Source organism: Hemicordylus capensis, chromosome 4 (genome assembly GCF_027244095.1).
Source record: "Hemicordylus capensis ecotype Gifberg chromosome 4, rHemCap1.1.pri, whole genome shotgun sequence".
Classification (NCBI taxonomy): Eukaryota; Metazoa; Chordata; class Lepidosauria; order Squamata; family Cordylidae; genus Hemicordylus; species Hemicordylus capensis.
In genome coordinates this window covers 26904902-26922959 of record NC_069660.1, presented here as the reverse complement: position 1 = coordinate 26922959, position 18058 = coordinate 26904902, and positions in this window count along the sequence as shown.

The following is an 18058-nucleotide window of genomic DNA, read 5'->3' as shown; positions in this document are numbered from 1 at the left end:
TTGGATACCATTTGCAAGATAACTGGTGACAAATTACACCACCATCCCCTTGTTGTTTTTTGAAGGAATGCTTTGTTAGTTGGGCCACGCTTCAACCAAAGTGAAGTGCTTCCAAATCCCTGTGATTTCCCAATGAAATCTATCTATCTATCTATCTATCTATCTATCTATCTATCTATCTATCTATCTATCTATCTATCTATCTGATTTGTACACCACCCCAAACCTTATTCTCTAGGCAGTTATGAGCAATGAGAATCCTCAATGCTCCTTTTTGGCTAGCTTGGACATGCTGCTTGAGTCTTTAATGTGCATGTTTGAATATGCTCCAACAGATGAAACCCCTTCCAAGAGATCTTTCACATGCCCACAACTGCGTTGCTTTTTTGTGGACTTAGCTCATAAAAATAAGAAGTAAGCCAAAGAGTGTTATCTAACCAGGTGACAAGAAATCCAGTGGTATGCATGCATGTGTGGGGCAGGGCTGCCTTACATTTCTAGTGCAATGGGACAAAATATCAGATTCCCACTGGGGAAAATGCAACATAAACAATATCAAGTGAGGATGTGGACTCTGATCGCTATTTATAAAGCTATTTTCCCCAATTTGGCTTTTTAAAGAAAAAATACCTCAAAGTCCAGGTGTCTATTAATTCTCCCATGAATCAATCATGAAAAGATGAATAAACAAATCATTTCTAAGTTAAACACAGTATGTGTGTTTTCATTCGGACAGGGCTGTGCCCCTCACATAAAGCAATGCTTCAGACTAGGCAGTCCATGGGTCACTAGAGTTCCAAATTTCTCTGGTAAGCAAGGCAGAACTATGGCCTCCCACAAATACAGATATGCATATTTTATTGCTTCATTACACAGAGAGTTTATTTTCAGACCTGAGGCTTAAGAGGATGCAATGTATTCAGGGTGGGTGGGGAGAATGTTAAAAAGAAAAAGAAAAAGAGAGAGGTTAAAGATACTCATTCTAATGCACTGTATGAGTAGGAACACCTGGCATTAGTAACAGTTTTGTAAAACCCTCTCTTATCCCCCAATTTGACAAAAGGGCATAGTTACCCCCCTGACTTTTTGTCATGACCTTTGCTTTCTGAAATGAATTAAGGGTTTATGTGCAGGAATGCGGTAAGCAGAAAGACACAAAATCGCTTGGGAAATGACTTCCTTGTCCCATTTCACTGGCTTTTGTAATGTAACGTCATCAATGGCAGATTGCAGGAGGTTATGATGGCGGCCTTGGATTTGCAGCAGCTGCGTCATCATGAGAGGAAAAAGCCCAAGCAACCAACTGAATTAACAATTAAAATACCATAGAGTTGTGGCCATGCTTCCTGATAGAAAGCTTATGTGGGTTTGTGGGGGTGGAGGGGGAGCACCAACTAATTAAAAACAACAACACACAAATAAGCTGAAAGGATGTGGGAGACAATTTATGGTAATTTATAAGAAAATGAACATTGTAACTCAGCTATAGTAATTGTTGCAATTGACCTAAATTCTGGACAAAAGACTTGGCTTTCCAGAGCTCTCTTAATAGTGAAATGACTGGTCTTATAGCAATGGAAATCGAAGATTATTATCCATATGCATTGGGGACTGGCATATGAATTTGGCAACCCTGGCAGCTAATGAAAATATTTGCTTCCAGAAATGTGAAAGAACTGACACGTTTGAAAGTATCTGGAAAGCCTTTCTGGGCTTGTTCACATAACTGAGAGAACGTTATTAATTCCCCATGTCTGCCATGCCATACGTAGATAATTTTTGACTAGTATGTTAATTAATTAACCATAAATTAATTTTATTAACTAATTAACTAGTATGTTAATTAATTAACTATAAATAAGTTACCATAAATAAATTAATTAAATCAAATTTACTTATCAAGTGTATGTGGTTTATTCCTCCCCTGTTTATTTTTATTCCCACCCTTCCCCCTCTAATTCCCCCCCTCCTCCTTGAGCTACAGAAATAGAAATGCGATGATGTGTGGGTGGGTATTTTGGGTTTGAAATGGGGAAGACATTTAATGAACCCAAGATTAATATTCATTTATTTATTTATTTATTACATTTATATCCCACTTTTCCTCCGAGGAGCTCAGAGCGGTATACATGGTTATGTTTATCCTCACAACAACCCTGTGAGGTAGGTTAGGCTGAGAGATACAAGACTGGCCCAGAGTCACCCAGTGAGTTTCATGGTTGAATGGGGATTTGAACTCAGGTCTTCCTGGTCCTAGTCCAACACTCTAACCACTACACTATGCTAGCTCTGAATATAAGCATGGCTTGTTTATGAAATTTATTACAATAAAATGTTAATAACAAAAATGTTTGCAACTGCAAGTTCTTTTGAAGGCCCTACTGAGCACTGATATGAGTAAATGAACACTAATTCATAAATAATATGAACAGTGGAATAGAAATATTTTAAAATAAATATAGCCTACAGGCTCCTGAGAAGTAATGCATAATTTTAGTGAAATGGATTTGATTCCTTTCCTTTTGATATGGAAGGAGTTGCAGCTCCATTGTACAACATAGGCTTTGATGCAGAAGTCACCAGCAGGGTAGGCAAAGAGAGGTTACCTTCAGATGTAATGCAGAACAGGGTTTACAAGACAATAAAAACAATCAATTAAAAAATTAACAAATCTCAACAATTAAAATTTAGAACATTAAAAGAACAGGGTTTACAAGACAATAAAAACAATCAATTAAAAAATTAACAAATCTCAACAATTAAAATTTAGAACATTAAAACTATTAAAACATAATTAAAACACAATTAAAACACAATAAAAGCAATATCTAATTAAAAGCCTGTGTGAACAAATGCATCTTGACTGCCTTTTAAAAGTTGCAAGAGATGGGGAGGCCATTATTTCAGCAGGAAGTGTGTTCCAAAGCCTCGGGGCAGCAATGGAGAAGGCCTGTCCCTGAGCAGCCACTAGACTAGCCAGTGGCAACTGCAGATGAAACTCTCCAGATGATCTCAATGGATGGTGTGGTTCATAGGAGATGCAAAGAAGACGTTCTCTTAAATACCCAGGGCCCAAGCTGTTTTGGGCTTTATAGGTTATAACCAAAACATTGTACTTTGCCTGGAAACTTATCGGCAGCCAGTGTAAATCCTTTAAGATAGGAGTGATATGGTCTCTCCAAGATGACCCAGAGACCAGCCTGGCTGCTGTATTCTGGACCAACTACAGTTTCTGGACTATGTACAAGGGCAGCCCCACATAGAGTGCATTGCAGTAATCAAGTCTGGAGGTGACCAGCAGATGTATTACTATTCTGAAGTCATTTATTTCAAGAAACTGATGCAGCTGACATATCAGCTGAAGCTGATAAAAGGCACCTCTGGCCACTGCCTCAACCTGGGACACTAGGGAGAGCTTTGTGTTCAGAAGCACACCCAGACTACGTACCTGTTCCTTCTGGGGAAGTATGACCCCATCCAGAACAGGCAGATCAAAATCATCTTGTGAGTTCTGACCCCGCACAATAAGTACCTCCATTTTATCTGGATTCAGCCTCAGCCTGTTACTTCTCATCCAGCCCATCACTGCCTCCAGGCAGGCATTTAGGGAGGTTATGCCTTCTCCTTATGATGTTGACATAGAGAAATAGATTTGGCTGTCATCAGCACTGTCATTAGCACTGATAACAGCCTGCACAAAATCTCCTGATGATCTCTCCAAGCAGTTTCATGTAGATGTTAAACAACATAGGAGACAATATAGAGCCCTGAGGGACCCCTGAGTTCAGTTGTTGAAGAACAACAGTCTCTGAGGGACACCATCTGGAATCTGCCTGAGAGGTAAGAGTGGAACCACTGCAAAGCAGTGCCTCCCACCCCCAACCCCCTCAGGTACTCCAAAAGGATACTATGGTCAAAAGTATCGAAAGCCGCTGAGAGGTCCAAAAGGACCAACAGAGTCACACTTCCTCTGTCAATTGCCAATTTGAGATCATCCATCAGGCCGACCAAGGCAATTTTCACCCCATAGCCCACCCGAAAGCCAGTCTGAAATGGGTCTAGATATTCAGTTGCATCCAAGACTGACTAGAGTTGGGAGGCCACCACCCTCTAAATTATCTTGCCCAGCCACGGGAGGTTAGAGACAGGCTATAGTTGCTCAGCTCTGAGGAATACAAGGCAGGCTCCTTCAGAAGTGGTCCAATAATTGCCTCCTTAAGGCAAGGCGGCATCCTGTCCTCCCTCAGAGAAGCATTTATGATCTCTACCAGGCCTTCTGCAACAACCTCCCTGCCAGATAGTATTAGCCATGTCGCGCAAGGGTCAAGAGAACAGGTGGTAGGCCGCATCGCTCCAAGCAGCTTGTCCACATCCTCACAAGTCACAAACTGAAACTGATTCAACCTAACCACATAAGAGGAGTCACTGGACACCTCCAATTCAGAAACTGCAGTAATTGTGGGATCTAAATTCAAGTCGGCCTATATGAGAGATTTTATCCACAAAATAATCATTAAACACATCACAGCGGGTAATAGATGGTTCCAAATTCTGATTCAAGGTAGGAGGGGCACTTACTAGCCCTCTCAGAACCCTGAAAAACTCCGCCGGATGTGAACTTGTGGATGCAATATGGGCCAAAAAGAATAGCTTCTTTGCCATCTTTTTTGCCAGAACTTAGATCTTCAAATGTGCTCTATGTTGTAATCTGTTGGATTTGAGTCGAGTCTTCCTCCACTTGCGCTCCGGTCATCTGCCTCACTGCTTCAGCCCCCGTAGTTCTTCCGTATACCAAGGGGCCAATTTTGAAGCAGGTCAGAGGGGACGCTTAGGAGCAATAATGTATACTGCCCTAGTGAGCTTGCTGTTCCAGTTCATCAACAGGATCACTGGCAGAGCCAACACGAAATCCCTCCAAGGCTTCTTGGAACCCTATTGGATCCAATAACCTTCCCAGGCAGACCATTCTAATATATGGGATGGGAATATGTTAAATTCTGTGCTGAATGTTTCTGCTAACACATATTTATTATTATTTCTTGTTTGCACAGTCAAACAGGTGTTATTGACTGGTTTGTTATATCCAGACATTGAGCCCTTCCCAAGGAACTGGGATGCCAGAATTTTGTTATCAATATTGTTGTTATAGGTATCGCTGCAAAATGTAGGCTGTTCCCAGTAAAGTTGTTTTTTGTAGTTGGCTGATGGTGATTTCGGTGGCCTCTATGGTGTTGAGGTGCTCTTCAAGATGTTTTGGAATTGCACCTAGGGCACCAATTGCTACTGTGATTATTTTGGTCTTCTTCTGCCACGGCCTTTCAATTTCGATTTGTAGATCTTTGTATTTTGTTATTTTTTCTGGTCCCCCCCCCTCTTCTATTCTGCTGTCATCTGATATTTCTATGTCTGGATAATGATGATGATAATGATGATGATGAAATTTAAAATATTTATACCCCACCCTCCAGTGCACTACTGCTCAGAGCAGCTCACAACAATAAGATAAGACACAAGATACAATAAAAGTAATAAAATAAACTGAATTTAAAAAAAGTTGTCAGATTAAAAACCACAATTATTATTAGGTTCAAATTAAAACTGAAAATTATAAAAAGCTAAAGAAGCTAAAGAACCTACCAGATATAACAAAAATAATAATAATGGAACATTAAAAAGCTTCCTTAAAAAGGTAAAAAACGCTCTCCAACACCTTGCCCAAGAAGGGGAAGTTTGAAACTGGTTGAAAGGTATTTAAGTCATCTGGGTCCAATGAGGGCTTTTTAAGGTGGGGCCTAATGATTGCTTCCTTCAGGCAAGCGGGGACCACCCCCTGATCTAAAGAGGCATTCACCACCCCCGCCACCCACGAACCCAGTCCCTCCCTACAAGCCTTCTGCAACCATGAAGGGCAAAAGTCGAGGACGCAGGTGGTAGGCCTCAGCCTTCCAAGCAGCCTGTCCAGCTCCTCAAGGAATACAGTCTGAAAATATCAAATATAACAAGACCAGACGGTGCATCAGCAACATCCAGTTCTGGTGCCGTGAAAATCTTGGCATCCAAGTCAGAACGGATATGAGCAATTTTATCTGCAAAATGTAAAGCAAATTGGTCACAGTGGGCTGCCGAGTGTTCTGTTTGATGGTATTTGGGGTCCTCACCTAGGAGGCCCCAAACCACTTGAAAAAGCTCCTCTGGACGACATTGTGCTGACGGGATGATGGTGGAAAAGTAGGATTTCTTCACCGCCATAGAGTAGGCGGCGCCATAGAGTAGGCCCTAATATGGACTCTAGCCTGTGTTCGGTCACATTCATTCCAAGTTTTCCTCCAACGATGCTCAAGCTGTCTACCAGCCTGCTTCATTATCTGCATCTCACCTGTATACCAGGAAGTCGCTTGGGCTTGGCGGGTCGGGAGAGGGTGCCTAGGCATGACCTTGTCAATCACCTGACCCATCTCCTCATACCAAAGGGAGACCAGGGGATCAACAGGATCGTCCACTCTCTCAGCAGGAAACTCCCCCAGAGCCGTCAGGAATCCATCAGGATCCATAAGCCTTCGGGGTCAGACAATCCTAACTGGTCCTCCACCCATGCAGAGGTGTTGTGGGTCCACCCTCAGTTCAATCTTCACCAGATAGTGATCCTTCCATGATAAAGGTGTTGAGGTCTCCTGGACTATCCATGGAGCACCACTGTCCACCATAGACCCAAAAACCAAATCAAGAGTATGGCCAGCCACATGTGTGGGACCAGAAATCAATTGAGACAAGCCCATGGTCATCATGGAGGAGATGAAGTCCCGAGCTGCACCAGACAAGGTGGCATCCGCATGGATGTTAAAGTCCCGCAAAACTAACAGCATAAATATACCTGTTTTATATTCTTACATTCTTGTGAATTCAGTAGTAGTAGTAGTAGTAGTAGTAATTATTATTATTTCATTTTATATCCCGCTCTTCCTCCAAGGAGCCCAGAGCGGTGTACTACATACTTGAGTTTCTCTTTCACAACAACTCTGTGAAGTAGGTTAGGCTGAGAGAGAAGTGACTGGCCCAGAGTCACCCAGCAAGTATCATGGCTGAATGGGGATTTGAACTCGGGTCTCCCCGGTCCTAGTCCAGCACTCTAACCGCTATACCACACTGGCTCTCATGTTACTGTTTGTTACTGTTTGTGCCCTCAAAAGTTACTGTTTGTGCCCTCAAGAACCTATGTGTTAAAAATACTCTGTGTGTCACGGTGTGTGTGTAAGGAGATAATGCTTAATTTGCAGCGGGGGTGGGGGTGGGGGCCTCCAGTGGGGTCGGGTGGGGCTCCATAGGCCTTTAGGTCCAGGCTTCAAAATTTCCTAGGTGCACTTCTGCTAATGTTGCCCACATTCGGACATACATACACATTCGGAGGTGGAGGGACCTCCAGTTTCATGTTGCATGTGTATGCATCCTGTCTTTCTGTCTTACACTCCAGAAAGGCACTGCCACTCAGTAGCAGTAGATCAGAGTTCCCGACCTTAAGACTTCAGATGATGGAAGTTGTAGTCCAAAAACATTTGGGGACCCAAGACTGGGAATACTTAGGTAGATGAACCAATGGCCTGACTCCATACATAAGGAGGCTATTCACACAATGGTAGAAAATCTGGCTAGCCTCCGCTAGCCCGATTTTCTACCATCGTGAGAACCACCGGGCTCGGCTGCGGGCCCGGTGTTTCTTAAGCGGGTCACCCGCTTAAGTAGCCTTCCACTAAGCCCAGGTTAGTGGAGCGAGCACTCCTCTAACCCGAGCTTCCTGATTGTGAGTTGCCACAGCACTGCTCCATGCCACAGCAACTCATGAGTAGACCCCCAACCTGGAGGCTGAAAAGCAGCCTCCCGGCTCGGGGGTGTCTCCAGCATGCCCTGCGTGCTCGCGCAGGGCATGCTGGACCTTCTGGGGGCCGCGCAGCTGCCGATCCTCCCAGGCCCTGCTGGCTTCATAACGGAGCCAGCAATCGTGTGGACAGCCGCTTCGGCTCCCCAGAGCAGACTGCCTACTCATGTGTGGGGAGAGCGGGCTAAGCTCTCCCCGCTAACCCTCCCCAGGCTCTTCTCACCGATCGTGAGAAGAGCCTCGATATGTGATTTGCCCTATGTCAGCCCAGTTCTTTTAGTTTACTCCAACGTTCTTATATGATGAAGAATGTGTTAATACTGCTGGATAATTTCATTCACTTTAACTGGTTCAGTACAAGGTACCATTTCATCATTCTCACAACCCTCAGGGACCCTCTTCTGGGTTGCACAGAGCACTTCCAGAGGGAAGAGGGATCAGCCAAAATTACCGCCCCCACTTTGCATGAGCATCTAAGCTTCACAAATGGGGCCACTAGTCCTGCATGTCTGCCTTTTAAAATCTACATTGACTCAGCATTCGTTAGGATGTTGTCCACTGATTTTTGGAAAGGAAATATTTCTACAACTCTTCTGAAAAAGGAGGACACATGTATTGACTGGGTTTTACATGTTGTAACTTTTGCACTAGTAAAAAATCTGGATTTAAAAAATAAGTTTATGCAAGGCACCCTGATTTTTAGACCAACATTCGCTTGAAAGCTGAGATTTGATACACACGTGACCCAAGAAATACCATTCTTACCATTTAGGTGATACCATACCTTTCAGGTGAACTTACAATTGTAACAAGATCTTGCACAACTTCAAATGTTAGCATGATTTCTGTATTTAAATTAAAAGTTTGAAACATTTCACATTTGACTTTTGAATTCAGCTTTGAGCAATGTCTTAAAAATAAGCTTTAGAGAGACATTGGTCTGTCTATATCAGGTTGTACTATTATGCATCCAAACTGAAAATAACCATTTGATCTGGAGAAAATGATAACTTGTTGAACAGGAAGAACTTGATCTCTCACTCACACCTTTATTATGGTATCAGAAGGGGGAAAGTTGAATACTTTTAAGTGATCATTTGTGGGAAGTGCATTATTGGCTTGGTATAAATTAAAATGTCAGCTAAGTTCAGACCTTTCACTTTTAACTTCTATTTTTAAAAAAATAATTAAGTCTCCTTCTTCCTGGTTGTTGGGGGATATATCCATTGGATATCAATATGATTTATCTACCTTATCAGGTTTGACTTTTAATAATAGTATGGTTATGCTAGGGATGTAGCCCGTGAAATGTAAGAACCCCTTTTCCTTCTTTTCAGTTTTTTCAAGTAAGGAACATTGTGTGTACTTTGTTTAATAAATATGCTTGTTTTGTATACCTAATAATTTCAGCTCTACTGGAAGGTTTAGCAGGGAAATTAAACAATTTGTTATTGAGATTAGATACAAGAAGATCAAATTGTAGAGATGTGAATGGAAAACTAATACTGGGGAGAATATTTCATTTGAACGGTTGTTCATATGGCAAAAATGTGTCTAGAAATATGGTTAATGTTCATTTTTTATAAAATTCAATTTCATTGGAATCTGGCACAACACAAACACACATATATATATACATATAATAACAACATGGTAATTGTTGACGTTGCCAAACACCAATGCTGATCACATTGATACATTTTTGATGCCTTTCATTAAGTTATTTTTAGAAACACATTTTAGGAATAACAAAGGAAATGATGTCTCTAATATTCCACTTCATCTAAACAGTCATTCTTTGTGGACTCTTTAACAATACTATCATAGATTATGATCTGAATTAGCTACTTGCTTATGAAAAATTGCAAACATATTGCTTCATATTGGAAATCTTCACTACCTCCAGCATTAGCAACTTAATATAAATGTATCTGATGTATTATATGACTAAATTGACATATTATAGTCAGGGGAAAAGTTACACCCAAATAGATTTATTGAAAAATGGGTTTAATTTATAGCATATAATGGAATGCTACATTTCAGAATGTTGTACCACTTTATAGATTATTTTCTCTTTTGCAAACAATAAGGATGATTGTAATGCTTGTGTTTTCTCCTTCATAGATATAATACAACATTACAAATAAGAACTACATCTTAAGCCCTGCTGATGAATTGAAGCTTAAGCATAAATTTATCATATGCAATATTTTTACATCTTTTCTCCACTTAAAATTTCTTAACTCCAAGAGCATCTATAAAGGCTGATTTGAAAAAGGTGAATTAGAAGAACATTAATTTGAAGTTTCCAGGAAAATTCATGGTAAACTCCCCCCCCCCGCCCATCCCAAATTCGTTTCAGCTCTATCTTAAATCCCTAATTGTTACCAGGCAGGGAAAAGTAGAGCATTAAGAGATAACATAACTAGTCCAACCTGACCTCAAAAGGTCACAAGAGAACTAAACAATTTTGCCACAGCACTTGCTTATTTAAGGCAATGCGAGCTCAATTTCCTTTCTTCTGTTTTCCCTGGTATGTTATACTGTCCAGTATTACCCTAGCTTGACAATAAAATACACACAATGTGGGTTGCCTAAAGAATAATTACCAGACAAGGAAAGGACCAAAATAAATAAATAAATCTGAAGTATTTGGCAAACAGAATGGAAACCAATTAAATCCAAACGTCATCTATAAAGCACTACACTAAAATGCCCACCACATTATATTAATTTCTAACTAGATTTATGGAGGTCACTGACTATTGAAAAAACACAAGTCAATGGTGTGTGTGTGTGGCGGTGTGGGGTGGGGAGCTTTTTCCAACTTGGATGGTATCTTTTAACCCCTTCCCTGCTGCACAAAGGAAGATTGCAAAGTATATTTTGATTGATAAGTATATTTAACTTTTCCTCCCTGGCTAGATTGTTTTCAGGTTTTATCTCATGAGAAAACAATAGCTAGGATTTTTTTTTTGGTGTGGTGTTCCTCTCCTCTTTCCTTCTCATACACACAGAAGGGTTTATTTCTCCTCTCTGTGCTGCCCACCCCACCATTTCAGCTTAAGGTTAGAATTATGTTGTAGTGCAGGATTCAGCAAGAACCCTCCATCTGGATGGGACAAAGCTTGCTTGAGTTTTATAGCTCTTTTCTGTTCTGATGGCAAGTTGTGAATTAAAAATTACATTGCATTTTTACATTAGCCACAAATAAAGGGTTCTGCTTTGTTGGGGGTTTGTGGAAGGGGGATATGATTATAAAAATCACTTAAAGGCTTAGGGGGAAAGGATGCTTTAGTGACAAAACAAATTTGCCACAAATCATTTTACAAAAGAACAGCAGGACTTGGGACTAAACTGGGGGACTGTTCCTATTCATCATGCATTTGTTTTGGAAGCTCCACCTTCTGCCTGACATGTTCAATATCTAATTGGCATTCTGACACTTGGGATAAGTAAGCATCTGCTGCATGGATGCTTCTGGAAGTCTTTTGTTCTGCAAAAAAGTTGGAGTTCAAGGGATTCAACTTTAGCCGATGCATTAGATTCATGCTATTGTTAGCACAGTTCCTCTTTGCTGCAGTGAGGCACGGAGGGGGAGGTTAGCTTCAAAAGACAAACATGAGCGCCTTTTTCTTCCCAAATATCAGAGAACAGTTTGCTTCTAGCTACTTCCACTACCTGGAGGGTCTTTTCCGCTTTGACTATGGATAGTCATTGATAAAAGCATAACTACATGCCAGTGCCAGAGCTGCTTTATAATTGATTAAAACTGAATGCAAAATATTTTTTGTCATTGTTGTTGTTTTTTCTTCTTTTGGGATGGAGGAAATAAAAATATTTTTGCGTAAGTGGGCAATCTTAATAATGCCATGAAGGTTAGGCTACATTAATTACCATTTTGGAAGCACTTTGTAGTATAGAAGTCTGTTTCCCAATGCATTGTACTGCCGCTGCTGCTACTACTACTACTAGTTGTTGTTACTAAATTGAGGCTGAGCAGAGTAATCATTGTTTTAGAATCAAAGGCTGCAAAGCTTAGAACAGCAGTTCCCAATTCTGGGTCCCCAGATTTTGCAGGACTACAACTCCCATCATTCTCAGCCAGATGGGAGCTGTAGTCCAACAAGAACTGGGGACCCAAGGTTGGGAACTCCTAGCTTAGAAAATGCAGTCCATTGGGCCCCCGAGTTGTCAGTGTGCTTACTTCTGAAGCACTCTGAGGGCAGCTTGATCCATACATCAGTTAAACCATGATACCAAGACATATGCCTCTGCAGAGGATGGTATCAAAGATTTAAAAACTTTTCAGACATGCTTAAAACAGGCACTGAATGAGGTCATTCACATCATCATAAAGTGTGTTCTAACTGATTTGGGAGCTGTGTGTGCTCCCAATTTTTGGTTTTGTGGAAGCAAGATAGGAGGGAAATCTGGGTAGAAGTGATTGTGTGGAGGCCAGGTAGGAGGAAAAGCTACCCAGGTTTTCCTCTTACCTTGCTTCTACACAATCACTTCTACCCAGGTTTTCCTCTTACCTTGCTTCCACAAATGAAAATTGGGAAAACACACAGTCCCTGGAACATACAACCACCACCACCACCACAACAACAACAATTTATATACCGCTTTTCAACAAATGTTTCCAAAGTGGTTTACAAAGACAGACAGACAAACAAACAAACAAACAAACAGGATGGATTCCTGTCCCCAAAGGGCTTACACCAGCAACAGTCACTGGCAGGATGGGATGGGGCCAGTTACTCTCCCCCTGCTAAATAAAGACAATCACCACAAAAGGTGCCTCTTTGCCCAGTTAGCAGGGATAAACACACAGAGAGGCCATGCAATATGAATCAGATGATTCCATTGCTCTTCAATCCATATTGGCACTTGATCAGTTTCTAAGCCCAGTTTAATGTGCTGTTTATTACCTTTAAAACCCCACATGGCTTGGAATCAAGGTATTTGAAGGACCATATTTTGCCACATCAGCTTGCCTGTCCATTGAGATAATCGGCAGAGGCCCTGCTTCATGTCCAGAGGCGTATCTAGGGAAAATAGCGCCTAGGGCAAGCACTGAAATTCCGCCCCCTGTCCAAATATCTGACACCCATCTTTCAGATAACTTTACCATAATATCAGCTCAAAAATACAAGTCAAGCTCATTAATCTTTTAATATTTCAAAAACTATTTAACAGTGGATGTAGCCAGACCAAAAAATGCTGGAAAACTACAAATTTCAGCATGCTGGGGCTCATGAAATACCCAAATACTATTACATAAGTTTTAAGAATAAATGGAGAATTTGACTTTTCCCAGACACTCTGAAAAGCATATGCAGAGTAAGCTGTGTCATTGCTTGGAATATATTCTAGAAAGACAGTTAAAATGAGAGAAAGAGAGCAAGAAACTCCCAGTTGGCCTTAATACTAAGGATTTCACACTGATTCAAAGACAAATTCACCATTAATAGCCATATTATTAAGACATCACATTTAACTCACTTATCACAAGAATCAAAGTAAGATCAAATGAATACAATCCTAGCTCATAAGCTTCAGCTCAGTATTCACAAGCCCTGGTTCTCTGTACCTAGTGCCAAACTAAATATGTGTACAGTGACATATTATATTAAATTTATTTATTTATTTATTTTTACCTGTAGCCCCTTCGGGGGGCTTCCTAAAGGCCATGGTGGGGTCTGCAAAGGTTCCCCCTCCCTCCACTGGCCTCTAGGGCCTCACAGGGACCATTTGAGCATGTGCGGGGGGCATTCTTTTTTTTAAAAATTAAAAAATATTTTAATTTTTTTTTAAAAGGTCGCTGGGGGAAAAAAGGCCACACACATGCTCAAATAACCTTTGCAAGGCCTGGCATAGGACCTCACAGAGGCCATTTGAGCATGCACGGTGGCCATTTTGATTTCAGTGGCCATTTTTTAAAATTTTAAAAAATTGCGCCCCCCTTCAAGTGGTGCCCAGGGCATGTGCCCTGCCTGCCCTACCCTAGATACGCCCCTGTTTATGTCCTGTTGCTGTCAGAGATACAATAATCAGTGATCTCCATAAATCTAATTAGAAATCAATAAAGAGCCAGTTCAGATGATACTTCATTGCCTAGCCCAACCACTTGTGATAAGGACATGTGTTCACCACGATCCTACATATCAGCTTCAGCTGATTCAACAGCTGCATCCATTCCTCGGAGAGGATGACCTCAAAACAGTGGTGTATCAGCTGGTAATCTCCCAGCTTGACTACTGCAATGCGCTCTACGTGGAGCTGCCTTTGTACGTAGTCCGGAAACTTCAGTTAGTTCAGAATGTGGCAGCCAGACTGGTCTCTGGGGCAACCCGGAGAGACCATATTATGCCTGTTTTGAAACAGCTACACTGGGTGCCAATATGTTTCCGGGCAAAATACAAAGTGCTGGTTATTACCTTTAAAGCCCTGAACGGCTTAGGTCCGAGTTATCTAAGAGAGCGCCTTATTTTACATGATCCCCACCGCATGTTAAGGTCATCTGAGAAGGTCCGTCTCCAGCTGCCACCAATTCGTCTGGTGGCGACGCAGAGACGGGCCTTCTCTGTAGCTGCTCCTGGGCTATGGAATGCACTCCCGGCAGAAATTCGTAATCTGAGATAATTGCTGTCCTTCAAGAGAGCCCTTAAAACGTACTTATTTGGCCTGGCTTTCCAGAGTTTTAAATGATTAATTGTTTTAAACTGTTTTAAATTGTTGCCCTGATTTTCAGGGCTTTTAGCTGTTTTATTGGTTTTATTGTGTTTTAATAGTTTAATTTTAATTGTTTTGTTTTTATCATGTTGTGAACTGCCCTGAGCCGTATCGGAAGGGCGGTATAGAAATCTAATAAATAAATAATAATATCCTTCCCCTCCTAATGCTCTAGGGCACCATTCATATGGGGGAGTGGTTCTTCCAGACTTTTGCTCTACATGCATTACAAATACTAGTTTAAACTAGTATTTGCAATGCATGTAGAGGAGTGCTTCAGATGAACTGTCACCCTATGGGATTATGGATAGGTGTCCTAATAGGATGTGGGAAGGATGTGTGTGCTCAAGGGGCATGCATGCTCTTATTGCATGTGGTCAGGCCGGCAGTCTAAGTGTCATCCAAAACCAGGCTCTTACATGCTGGGCATTTAGCATATTTTTTTTAAATTGATGATAGGAAAACCTGGCACGTTGGTATAGCATTATTCTAGCCAGTGTAATTTTAGATTGTGAGCCCTTTGGGGTCAGGGAGCCTTCCTTATTTATTTATTTATTTATTTATTTATTTATTTATTTACATGGGGACATAGGAAGCTGCCATATACTGAGTCAGACCATTGGTCTATCTAGCCTTCACAGACTGGCAGTGGCTTCTCCAGGGTTGCAGGCAGGAATTTCTATATCTTGGAGAAGCGAGGGAGGGAACTTGAAACCCTCTGCTCTTTCCCAGAGCAGCTCCATCCCCTGAGGGGAATATCTTACCGTGCTCACACTTCTAGTTTCCAAATGCAACCAGCATGGACCTTGCTTAGGGGACAAGTCATGCTTGTTACCTCAAGACCAGCTATCTATGTAAACCGCTTTGAGAACTTTTGTTGAAAAACAGTATATAAATATTTGTCATATTTGTATGCACATGCAGATCTGCTCAGTTATTCATGCATTATGCTAATGCATGTACAGCAATAGACTTGCATTTGAGGGGGCCTGTACCTAGGTTCACTTGAAAACCATTCACACCAAAACATGTACATGTATATAGGCACCTGTATAAATCCACAACACTATGTCTGAATAGGGTTAATCATCCTCATCAACGTTATTTATTAGCCACCCGATACCAAATTGTTTGCTGTTAATATTTGTGCCTTTAATATTTCATTAATTAATATCTACTTATTTAAGTCAACATTTGTGCCTTTGATGTGCACTTCTCACACGTAGACCCTTTTGATAATAGCCACGTTGCGTGCAGAACTCGTGAAGTTGCTAAAAAATATAGGTGTTCCTAGCAGTCTGAGATACAGGGAGTATGTTGAGGAGGCTGCCTACCCTACATGGTATCTGGCATTTGCAGTGTTTGGCATGTGCAGACATGGCTGCCAGAGTGAGGAATGGAGCAGAAGAAGAATGGAGACCCAGCGTGGTTTAGTGGTTAGAGTGCTGGACTAGGACCGGGGAGACCCGAGTTCAAATCCCCATTCAGCCATGATACTAGCTGGATGACTCTGGGCCAGTCACTTCTCTCTCAGCCTAACCTACTTCATGGGGTTGTTGTGAAAGAGAAACTCGAGTATGTAGTATACTGCTCTGGGCTCCTTGGAGGAAGAGCGGGATATAAGATGTAAATAATAAATAATAATAAATAATAGAAGGGCAGTGGGTCAAGTGGGAGCCCACCTTGCAGCGAAACAAGAGTTCTCTCAAGTACCATTTACCCCAAGACACATATAAATATTAGCCCCTCCCCCATGTACAATTCTGTTTCCCATCTTTTCCCTCCTGAAGAGAAAGAAGTCTTTCACACAGGTGGTGCGGTGGTGGCAGGAGCAGAGAGGAAGTGGACTTCCCCACTCCCAGGGTGCTCCACACTACAAGCGCAGTGGCTTCTCTCCTTAGAGCAGCCGCTGCCTGTGGTGCGGCTGCTCCCCGCCCCCCCAGCTCAGGGGCGTAACTATAATAGGGCAAGGGGAGACAGTTGTCTGGGGGCCCACTGCCTTGCCTCCCCCCGAGGCAAGTCACATGACTGACTCCCCCAGCCGCGCACCTGCCCAGGCTTCCTTCAGTTGTATTCATCCTCCAAAACTGATGTGAGTGTTAAGACCTGGAGCTACCAGAAGAGCATGTCTTTCTCTAGTACCATTAAATGACTTGCATCGTCCACAATTTACAAAAGCTTTAAAAAACAATTTAGGATGATGTTCTATTGTGGCACATAGGTTGATAGATAGATAGATAGATAGATAGATAGATAGATAGATAGATAGATAGATAGATAGATAGATATAGATATAGATATAGATATAGATATAGATATATAATTTTATTATGCTTTTTGTTCCCACTATTTAGCCTCATTTAACATTTCTTTACTTCATGAGCTGAGCTTCAGAGAGGGGGGAGCATTTTAAAATCTTGTCTCTGGGCCCACTCCAACCTTGCTACGTCCCTGCCCCAGCTCACTGCCGGAAATGGCAGTGGGCCTGAAGGAAGCCTCTTAACCTGGCGCCGATCACTCAGAGCTGGTCTTGTGGTAGCAAGCATGACTTGTCCCCCTAACTAAGCAGGGTCCACCCTGGTTGCATTTAAATGGGAGACTAGAAGTGTGAGCACTGAAAGATGTTCCCCTCAGGGGATGGAGCTGCTCTGGGAAGAGCAGAAGGTTCCAAGTTCCCTCCCTGGCAGCACCTCCAAGACAGGGCTGAGAGAGACTCCTGCCTGCAATCTTGGAGAACTCGCTGCCAGTCTGTGTAGACAATACTGAGCTAGATAGACCAGTGGTCTGACTCAGTATACGGCATCTTCCTATGTTACATTGTTCCTAAACAATTGCCTTCTAAGGTTAAGTGAACCGCAGATTTGCTTCACCTCGGCTAAACGCCAGGTTAAAAAGTGGGGCTTGGTGCGGGGGCAGCGCCTGTTGGAAAGTTAAAGGACTTTGCGCTGTCTCATGCCTCAGACAGTGGAGGACAGACTAGTAAGTCAGAGGGCTAGAAGGTCAAAGACATTTGGTCATCACTTCCCGCTGCTCTGATGCTATCCCTTTGAAATGTAGATTGCTAATCTCAGGGACTTCCTTCCTCCTTCTCTCTCTCTCTTGCTACCTGGCTGTTGACCTTGCAACATGGCAAGTCTCTTGCCCTGCACCATATGTGCAGAGAAGATGGTGAATCCATCTGCATCCATTTAGATAGATAGATTAGAGATCCTAAATCCTCACTTTCCTATCTAGAATGGAGTTCCTTAATAAATGCCTTTTATATTAATTTGAAACTATGAATTGGCTCCAAGTTACTTTACTCTCAGCACACACATGCACCCCTAACTAAATCCGCTGTGTTTGTGCCTCTGTGCACTCTGCTATATTGAAAAAGGATTCTCTCACCACAGAGAATTTCCAACAGCGCCAGGATTGGGCTCGATCCTGCTGCTTCACATATGCAGC